Raw genomic sequence first — 10,993 nt, forward strand, 5'->3', positions numbered from 1 at the left:
ATTGAACTGCATCTGCCACTTTTCTGACCAAGAATAGAGTTTGTTTAAATCCTCCTGAAGTTCCCTAACATCTACGTTTGAATCAATTATCCTACCTATCTTTGTGTCATCGGCGAATTTGCTCATATCACTAGTAATTCCCTCATCAAGATCATTGATATATATTATAAACAACAACGGGCCCAAGACTGATCCCTGTGGAACGCCACTTGTTACAGATCCCCACTCGGATTTAACCCCATTTATGGACACTCTCTGCTTCCTGTCAGTGAGCCATGACTCGATCCACGAGAGCACTTTTCCCCCAATGCCATGGGCTGCCACTTTCTTTAACAGTCTATGGTGCGGAACTCTATCAAAAGCCTTACTAAAATCTAAGTAAATAATATCAAATTCTTTATTGTGGTCAACAGCCTCAAAAGCTTTACTGAAGAAAGTTAATAAATTAGTTAGACAAGACCGGCCTCTTGTGAATCCATGCTGAGTATCATTAATCAAGCTATGCTTATCGAGATGGCTTCTTATAATCTCAGCTATAATTGACTCTAGTAATTTGCCTACAATTGAGGTCAGGCTTATTGGGCGGTAATTTGACGGTAACGACTTGTCCCCTGTTTTAAAAATAGGAGTTACATTAGCCATCTTCCACATATCAGACACTACACCTGTTTGAAGAGATAAATTAAAAATATTAGTTAATGGTTCACAGAGTTCCATTTTGCATTCCTTAAGAACCCTTGAAAAAACCTCATCAGGACCCGGCGACTTATTTTGCTTCAGTCTGTCTATCTGCCTCACAACCATCTCACTAGTGACTGTGATGTTACATAATTTATCTTCTTCTAGCCCACTGTAAAAATTAATTACTGGAATATTGTTAGTGTCTTCCTGTGTAAAAACTGAGAGAAAATAATTATTTAAAATCAAGCACATTTCATTCTCATTGTCAGTAAGGTGCCCATAGTTATTTTTAAGGGGACCTATCTTATCTCTAACTTTTGTTCTATAGACCTGGAAAAAACTTTTTGGGTTAGTTTTAGAATCCCTAGCAACTTTAATTTCATAGTCCCTTTTAGCTTTTCTTATCCCCTTTTTAATGTCCCTCTTAATGTCAATATACTGATTCATAAGATGACCCTCACCTCTTTTGATACGCCTATAAATTCCTTTCTTATGCCCTAGTAGATATTTGAGCCTATTATTCATCCATTTTGGGTCATTTCTATTTGATCTAATTTCTTTATATGGGATAAACGCTCTTTGAGCAGCATGTATAGTGTTCAGAAAACTGTCATATTGATAGCTCTCTTCGTTACCCCAGTCAACAGATGATAAGTGTTCTTTAAGCCCATCGTAATCTGCTAAGCGAAAATCTGGGACTGTTACTGAGTTATCGCTACTATCGTACTTCCATTCAATGCTAAATGTAATTGATTTGTGGTCGCTAGCACCCAGTTCCTCTGAAATTTCTAAATTATTAACAAGGGATTCATTGTTTGCCATAACTAAGTCAAGCAGGTTATTTCCCCTTGTAGGTTCTGTCACAAACTGCTTCAAAAAAACAATCCTGAAATACTTCTAAGAAGTCGTACGATTCTAAATTCCCAGTCAAGAAATTCCAATCAACATGACTAAAGTTAAAGTCTCCTAGAATTACTACATTATCGTGCCTTGTGGCCTTAACAATTTCCTCCCATAGTAGTTTCCCTTGGTCCCTATCTAAGTTAGGGGGACGGTATATCACTCCTAAAATCAGTTTTTCATGCCCCTCTGAAAATTCTATCCAAACAGACTCTGTATGTGTTACTTCAGACTTAATACCCGTTTTTATGCAACAGTTCAAGCGATCTCGGACGTATATATATATATATATATATATATATATATATATATATATATATATGAGAGAGTGGGTGAGATGTTATCAACAAATTTTGTTGAAAATAAGAAAAAGTTTTGGAGTGAGATTAACAAGTTAAGGAAGCCTAGAGAACAAATGGATTTGTCAGTTAAAAATAGGAGAGGAGAGTTATTAAATGGAGAGTTAGAGGTATTGGGAAGATGGAGGGAATATTTTGAGGAATTGTTAAATGTTGATGAAGATAGGGAAGCTGTGATTTCGTGTATAGGGCAAGGAGGAATAACATCTTGTAGGAGTGAGGAAGAGCCAGTTGTGAGTGTGGGGGAAGTTCGTGAGGCAGCAGGTAAAATGAAAGGGGGTAAGGCAGCCGGGATTGATGGGATAAAGATAGAAATGTTAAAAGCAGGTGGGGATATAGTTTTGGAGTGGTTGGTGCAATTATTTAATAAATGTATGGAAGAAGGTAAGGTACCTAGGGATTGGCAGAGAGCATGCATAGTTCCTTTGTATAAAGGCAAAGGGGACAAAAGAGAGTGCAAAAATTATAGGGGGATAAGTTTGTTGAGTATACCTGGTAAAGTGTATGGTAGAGTTATTATTGAAAGAATTAAGAGTAAGACGGAGAATAGGATAGCAGATGAACAAGGAGGCTTTAGGAAAGGTAGGGGGTGTGTGGACCAGGTGTTTACAGTGAAACATATAAGTGAACAGTATTTAGATAAGGCTAAAGAGGTCTTTGTGGCATTTATGGATTTGGAAAAGGCGTGTGACAGGGTGGATAGGGGAGCAATGTGGCAGATGTTGCAGGTGTATGGTGTAGGAAGTAGGTTACTGAAAGCAGTGAAGAGTTTTTACGAGGATAGTGAGGCTCAAGTTAGAGTATGTAGGAAAGAGGGAAATTATTTCCCAGTAAAAGTAGGCCTTAGACAAGGATGTGTGATGTCACCGTGGTTGTTTAATATATTTATAGATGGGGTTGTAAGAGAAGTAAATGCGAGGGTCTTGGCAAGAGGCGTGGAGTTAAAAGATAAAGAATCACACATAAAGTGGGAGTTGTCACAGTTGCTCTTTGCTGATGACACTGTGCTCTTGGGAGATTCTGAAGAGAAGTTGCAGAAATTGGTGGATGAATTTGGTAGGGTATGCAAAAGAAGAAAATTAAAAGTGAATACAGGAAAGAGTAAGGTTATGAGGATAACAAAAAGATTAGGTGATGAAAGATTGGATATCAGATTGGAGGGAGAGAGTATGGAGGAGGTGAATGTATTCAGATACTTGGGAGTGGACGTGTCAGCGGATGGGTCTATGAAAGATGAGGTGAATCATAGAATTGATGAGGGGAAAAGGGTGAGTGGTGCACTTAGGAGTCTGTGGAGACAAAGAACTTTGTCCTTGGAGGCAAAGAGGGGAATGTATGAGAGTATAGTTTTACCAACACTCTTATATGGGTGTGAAGCATGGGTGATGAATGTTGCAGCGAGGAGAAGGCTGGAGGCAGTGGAGATGTCATGTCTGAGGGCAATGTGTGGTGTGATATATATATATATATATATATATATATATATATATATATATATATATATATATATATATATATATATATATATATATATATATATATATATATATATATATATATATATATATATATATATATATATGGTGAGACCTAACTTCAGCTCGGGCTTACACAACCCACCAATTCTTAATACCAGTGATTATTATTATTATAATCAAAAAGAAGGGCTAAACTTTATACCAGTGAGAAAATACTTTATTATTATTGTTGTTGTTATTATTATTATCATTATTATTATCACCATTATTATTAATTTAAAAAGTGTAAACCCGTATGAGTCAAACAGTTCAAAATGTATTAATGGATTCTGAATATCACTGTGAAAAGGCTATACCCGTAGGAGGTTATGTACCGCCTTGGGAGTGAAAGAATCAGGTTTGATCCGAGGAACGGGAGCGGTTACTCACAATCTGCGGATTCACTAGCATCAAAACTTCTCAATAAAGAACAATAATTCCTCTTTAGTACTGAAGACTCTAGTAAAAAATAATAGCCAGTAATTCTCAGTGTTTTACAGTTAAGCATTCCACTGTAACACTGATATGTCTGAGGATATATTATCGCAGAATGATTCCCGGTGCCTCCAGTTACTCACCCGGTACAGGAGAATGTTGCTGTTGCTGCTGGTGGCGGTGTGCATTTTAACAGTGGGGACTAGAGTGTGTGTTAGTCTACCTGGAGTTTACTGGGAGTCAAGGCCCCCGTAGCTCAGTCCTTAACAAGGCCTCCCGATGGATCAGGGCCTGATTAATCAGGCTGTTACTGCTGACAGCACGTAGTCCAACGTACGAACCACAGTCTGGCTGATTGGGTACTGACTTTAGGTATCTGTCCAGGTCCCTCTTGAAGGTAACCAGGGGTCTATTGGTAATTCCCCCTATGCCTGGTGGGGTTGTGTTGCGGCTCGTCACTGTTGGTTGAAGTAACTCTCTCTCTCTCTCTCTCTCTCTCTCTCTCTCTCTCTCTCTCTCTCTCTCTCTCTCTCTCTCTCTCTCTCTCTCTCTCTCTCTCTCTCTCTCTCTCTCTCTCTCTCTCTCTCTCTCTCTCTCTCGTGTGTTAGTTGCCATTTTGTCCTAGGCACATGGCAATTAGACACTAGGCCTGTGGTATATGCATGTGTGTACGTGTGTGTGTGTGTGTGTGTGTGTGTGTGTGTGTGTGTGTGTGTGTGTGTGTGTGTGTGTGTGTGTTTGTGTGTGTGTAGGTGTGGGTGTGTGTGTGTGCTCACCTATATGTGGTTGCAGGGGTCAATTTACAGCTCCTGGCCCCGCCTCTTTGCTGATCGCTACTAGGCTCACTCTCCTGGCTTTAAGGGCCTTTTTGTACCTCTTCTTAAAGCTATGTATGAATCCTGCCTCTACCACTTCATTCTCTAGATTATTCCACTTCCTGACAACTCTAAATCTGAAGAAATACTTTCTAACCTACCTATGAGTCATCTAAGTTTTCAGTTTCCATCTATGAAACATTTTGCCCCTATTCACCTCGTCAACTCCACTCAGTATTTTGTACGCCGTTATCCTATCCTCCCTTGTTCTCCTGTCCTCCATGATCATCAATTTGAGTTCCCTTAAATTCTCCTCACTGGAAATACACCTTACTTCCGAGACTAGTCTTGTTGTTAACCTCCAAGTTTCTGGTCCTGCCCTGTGGCTCTAAGTTCTCCTAGTAAGTCTCGTTGTGGTTAAAGTCTTCCATGACCAGAAACTTTGCCCTGCTCATGTGGACCCTTCTGTCCACCACAGCTAGTGTATCCGGCATTGCTATGTTGCTTTTATCACTCTTGTCTTGGCCTCTTGCTGATTAGTGGAGAGTTGTACATCACTACTATCACCACCTTGGGAATCCTGGGTATTCAGTGTGCCTACTATGTAGTCATCTACTGCTCTTCTGTCCATTCCTCCCATCTCGAAACTCCTCTGGTTTCTGATGAGCAGTGTTATTCCTCCTCTGTTTCCTCGGTCTTTCCTCAAAATCTGATAGCATGTCAGGAAGGCTGCATCTGTCAACTGTATAAGTTTTGTCTCTGTGAGTACTTTAATGTCCAGGAATGCCTCCATGATTCGTTCACGACACTCCTCACTCTTGTTTGTTATTCCATCTGTGTTGGTGTACCATACTATCAGCTTCCTTTCCATTACTGTGTTCCGGTTCATAGATTCTTGGACTCCCGGCCCATACCCATGGTTCATGGGGGTTGGGAGGGGTTGATGTTCGTTGGGAGTTTGGAAGGGGAGTGCGATTTTGTAAAAGACTGCTGTGAGGAAAGTATTTGTGCTGGGGGGATGGGGACTGTAGGTGTGCGTGGGTATTCACCTAATTGTGGTTGCAGGGGTCGAGTAATAGTTCTGGCCCCGCCTCTTCACTGGTCACTACTAGGTCCACTCTCCCCCTGCTCCATGAGCTTTATCATACCTCAAATTAAAACTGTGTATGGATCCTCCCATCACTATGTCACTTTCCAGATTTTTCCACTTCCTGACAGCTCTATGACTGAAGAAAATCTTCCTAACATCCCTTTGACTCATCTGAGTCTTCAGCTTCCAATTGTGACCTCTTGTTGCTGTGTTCCATCTCTGGAACATCCTGCCTTTGTCCACCTTATCAATTCCTCGCAGTATATCTCGTTATCATGTCTTATCCCCCTGATCCCTCCTGTCCTCCAGTGTCGTCAGGTCAATTTCCTTTAACTTTTCCTCCGGGGCTAGTCTTGTTGCAAACCTCTGCACTTTCTATGATTTCTTGACGTGTTGGATGTTGGTGTGGGTGTGTACTCACCTGGTTGCTGCTAGGTTCACTCTCCTGGCTTCCAGAGCTTTATCGTACCTCTTCTTAAAGCTATTTGTGGATACTGCCTCTAGCACTTCACTCTACAAATCGTTCCACTTCCTTACAACTCTATGGCTGAAGATATACTTCATAACATCCTTATGACCTCTGTTTTCAACTTCCAGCTGTGCTCTCGTGTTCCTGTTTCCCATCTCTCAAACAATCTGTCCATATTCACTCTATCAACTTCTCTCAGTATTTTGTACGATACCATCATATCCTGACGTACACAGTGTACAGTATCTTGAAAGTTTCCTTACTGAGGTATCGGAACACTATTCTCAGGTTTGCCAGGCGCCCATATGTTGCAGCAGTTATCTGGTTGATGTGCGCCTCAGGAGATGTGCTCGGTATTATACTCACCCCAAGATCCTTTTCCTTGAGTGAGGTTTGCAGTCTTTGACCACATAGCTTATATTCTGTCTGCGGTCTTCTTTGCTCTTCCCTGATCTTCATGACTTTACATTTGGCTGGGTTAAATTCGAGAAGCCAGGTGCTGGACCAGGTTTCCAGCCTGTCCAGATCTGTTTGTAGTCCTGCCTGATCCTCATCCGATTTAATTCTCCTCATTAACTTCACATCATCTGCAAACAAGGACACTTCTGAGTCTATCCCTTCCGTCATGTCATTCACATATACCAAAAATAGCACTGGTCCTAGAACTGACCCCTGTAAAACCCCGGTCGTCACAGGCGCCCACTCTGATATCTCATTACGAACTATGACTCGTTGTTACCTCCCTGTCAGGTATTCTCTGATCCATTGCAGTGCCCTTCCTGTTATGTGTGCCTGGTCCTCCAGCTTTTGCATTAACCTCTTATGAGGAACTGTGTAGAAGGCCTTCTTGCAGTCCAAGAAAATATAATCAACCCACCCCTCTTACTTTCGTTACCTTGTCATAAAACCCCAGAAGGTTTTTTTTTTTAGTGTGTATGTGTGTGTGTGTGTGTGTGTGTGTACTCACCTACTTGTTGTTGCAGGGGTCGAGTCATAGCTCCCGTCCTTACCTCTTCGCTGGTCACTACTAGGTCCACCCCTCTCCCTGCTCCATTAGCTATATCATGCCTCTTTTTTAAACTATGCATGGATCCTGCCTCTACTACATCACTTACCAAACTGTTCCACTTCCTGATAACTCTGTGACTGAAGAAGTACTTCCTAACATCCCTGTGAGTCATCTGAGTCTTCAACTTCCAGCTGTGACCCAGCTTTATGTTAGTGTGGGGTTATGTTGTAGCTTGCCATTGCTGCCTGGAGAGCGTAGCTCCCATAGTTAACGTTCACAGACACAGGAAGATGCTGAACAAGTCACAGAGGTGTGAATACCTCTCAGTGTATATTCACTAAGAATTTACCTTAATCACTGGTTTAGGAATTAAATTTGTGGTGAACAGGTTACACATGTAGCGTTAATGATCCCTCGTGTAGTCGATAGGCTTTAAACCCCATTTACCAACCGAGGGCGTCGCTCGGAGTGAAGTATTTTCTAGGTCCTGAAAAAGTTTTTTCTAAGATCGACACATTACTAAAATAAAGCCTTAACTGATTTGCTGATAACAGGGCTTCAAGCCTAACGACAACAGGAGGGGGTCATTATGGCCTCATGTTCTGTGCAACTGTACTTTCATCCTCATCGTCACTGCTGGTTATTATGCCCGCAGCCTCCTGCTCCTCCTCTCAGTCAATTCTTGCACCAGCAGTGCTAAACGTTTAGATCTAAGCGTTTGTGTTTATGTCCTCTCCCTCCCGTTACCTCGTTACCAAACGCATCCTGGAAAGTTTCTCTAATATACTTATTTGTGGTTACATCTGTTTGTATTGGTTCAGCCTAAATTAATTTAACCTAAACCAACCTAACAGAAAATGCTATTTTGAGAGAAATAAAGGTTTAAAACGGATGTTGAGCAAAACATCAAAATTTGACGCTAAAATGAAAATGTTGCCTTTTTATGTTCCGCCATAGCTGATAGGTGAAAGATTATTTTTTACGCATATCTTTGTGTATTATTGTCACTCAGTGACTGGTATTTTTGACTCGGCGCGGTACAACACGGCGATGGTGATGTGTCAGTGTTATGCATGGGCGCTGGGGTGTTGATGTACCTTGCCGCTGCCAGCGGTATAACAATTATTGGCGGCAGTGTCTGGCAGCTATGTGTCAACTGCGGCTGGTAGCAGTATTGGAACTGTTGTTGCTGGCACCAGTGTCACCTACGTCTGGCAGCATTCACCTGCGTCTGGCAGCAGTGTCACCTGCGTCTGGTAGTAGTGTCACCTGCGTCTGGCAGCAGTGTCACCTGCGTCTGGTAGTAGTGTCACCTGCGTCTGGCAGCAGTGTGTCAACTGCGGCGTATGGACTGTTGTTGGCAGCAATGCACAAACTGGGATTGGAAGTGATAATGTCAATTATAATTCGTAGCGGTGTGTGAACTATTTGCTGGGAGCAGTGTCACCTACGTCTGACACTAGTGTTACCTGTACGTGGCAATGATGTGATAACTACGCCTGGCAGGGGTGTGTTAACTGTGGCTGGCAGCGATGCATCAACTAGGTCTGGCATCTCTACCACCTCTTTGTTGATATGTGCGATAACTGCGTCGTTGTTATATATTTCACAACACTGTGCTGTTGCTAATTGGCAGCTATGTGTCGTTGTAACAGCTGGCAACGATGTGTCGTTGTAACAGCTGGCAACGATGTGTCGTTATAACAGCTGGCAACGATGTGTCGTTGTAACAGCTGGCAACGATGTGCCGTTATAACAGCTGGCAACGATGTGTCGTTGTAACAGCTGGCAACGATGTGTCGTTGTAACAACTGGCAACGATGTGTCGTTATAACAGCTGGCAACGATGCGTCGTTTTAACAGCTGGCAACGATGTGTCGTTTTAACAGCTGGCAGCGATGTGTCGTTATAACAGCTGGCAACGATGTGTCGTTATAACAGCTGGCAACGATGTGTCGGTATAACAGCTGGCAGCAATGTGTCGTTATAACAGCTGGCAACGATGTATCGTTATAACAGCTGGCAACGATGTATCGTTATAACAGCTGGCAACGATGTGTCGTTATAACAGCTGACAACGATGTGTCGTTATAACAGCTGACAACGATGTGTCGTTATAACAGCTGACAACGATGTGTCGTTATAACAGCTGACAACGATGTATCGTTATAACAGCTGACAACGATGTGTCGTTATAACAGCTGACAACGATGTGTCGTTATAACAGCTGACAACGATGTATCGTTATAACAGCTGGCAACGATGTATCGTTATAACAGCTGGCAACGATGTGTCGTTATAACAGCTGACAACGATGTGTCGTTATAACAGCTGACAACGATGTATCGTTATAACAGCTGACAACGATGTGTCGTTATAACAGCTGACAACGATGTGTCGTTATAACAGCTGACAACGATGTGTCGTTATAACAGCTGGCAACGATGTGTCGTTATAACAGCTGACAACGATGTGTCGTTATAACAGCTGACAACGATGTATCGTTATAACAGCTGGCAGCGATGTGTCGTTATAACAGCTGACAACGATGTGTCGTTATAAGAGCTGGCAGCGACGCCGCGTTGTTACTGTGTGTTACATGTGCAATCAGATTAACATTGTTTGTTGTATAGGAAAGCCGTTGTAAAAACTTTATCGTGTAAAAGATAATTCTTTACCTGAGAATGTGTTGTAACTTCCCTTGAAGATGAAGAATATTTTGCTCACAGTTGCTGATGTATGACGTGATGCTGTTATTTTAAATATATGAAGCCATGTTTGTATGGACTTTTATTTCCACATTAACTGTTGAAAAATATTGTTATTGCCTGTGATTCTTTACTGTAATATTGTAAAAGTTGTCGTGGATGTCAAGGTAGGAAATTCTAAATAAATACTAGAGATTGTTGGCCCGTGGCTTGGTAGGCAAAGCTCTCGTTTCACACGCTGAGTGTCCGTGGTTCGATTCCCGGCAACGGTAGAAACATTGGGCGTATTTCCTTACACCTGTTGTCCCATTCACCTTGCAAGCATGAAGGTACCTGGATGTTAGTCGACTGGTGTGTGTCGCATCCTGGGGGGACAAGATTGAAGACCCCCACTGGAAAAAAGCAACCCCACGATGACGCACTGACTTTCTTGGGACCTCTAATTTAAAGATAATCATCCTCATAGGTCTAATTAGTATGCTCAGATATATGGGTTAAGTTTTTTGGATGACGTGATGATGATCTTATTAAACAAACTGAAAAGGTTTAATTTTATGTTGCCAAAGGATTGATAAATTAGCAATCATGGTATACAGAATAATACTACACTGGTTGATCATACAACTCACCCTGAAGTTGCAGGATGCTGTACAACAAGAAGGTACCTAAATTGCCTAGGCGCCGAAATTTGTCTAGTTTATCTGTTTTCCCTGAGCAAACTTTCGTGGCGATAAGTCAACTTGAAAGAAATAAAAACGTAGAAATTCCTTTAATTGGGCCTACGGAAGGTCAGCCATTTTGTCTTGGTATCTTTCGTTACATTTGTGTCTTTGTAATGGCTTCCTTTATGGAGTGTTGATTGCAGGAGGTATATCACTGGAGTATTATCTTTAATGGGTAATAATATTACTCCAAGTGAAGCCTCACGTTCAACACCGTTGACCACTTGAATACACTTAGTACACACTCCTTTGGCACTGTTTACAAGGTCTTGCTTGTAACTCTAAACA

Source organism: Cherax quadricarinatus, chromosome 6 (assembly GCF_038502225.1).
Source record: "Cherax quadricarinatus isolate ZL_2023a chromosome 6, ASM3850222v1, whole genome shotgun sequence".
Lineage (NCBI taxonomy): Eukaryota > Metazoa > Arthropoda > Malacostraca > Decapoda > Parastacidae > Cherax > Cherax quadricarinatus.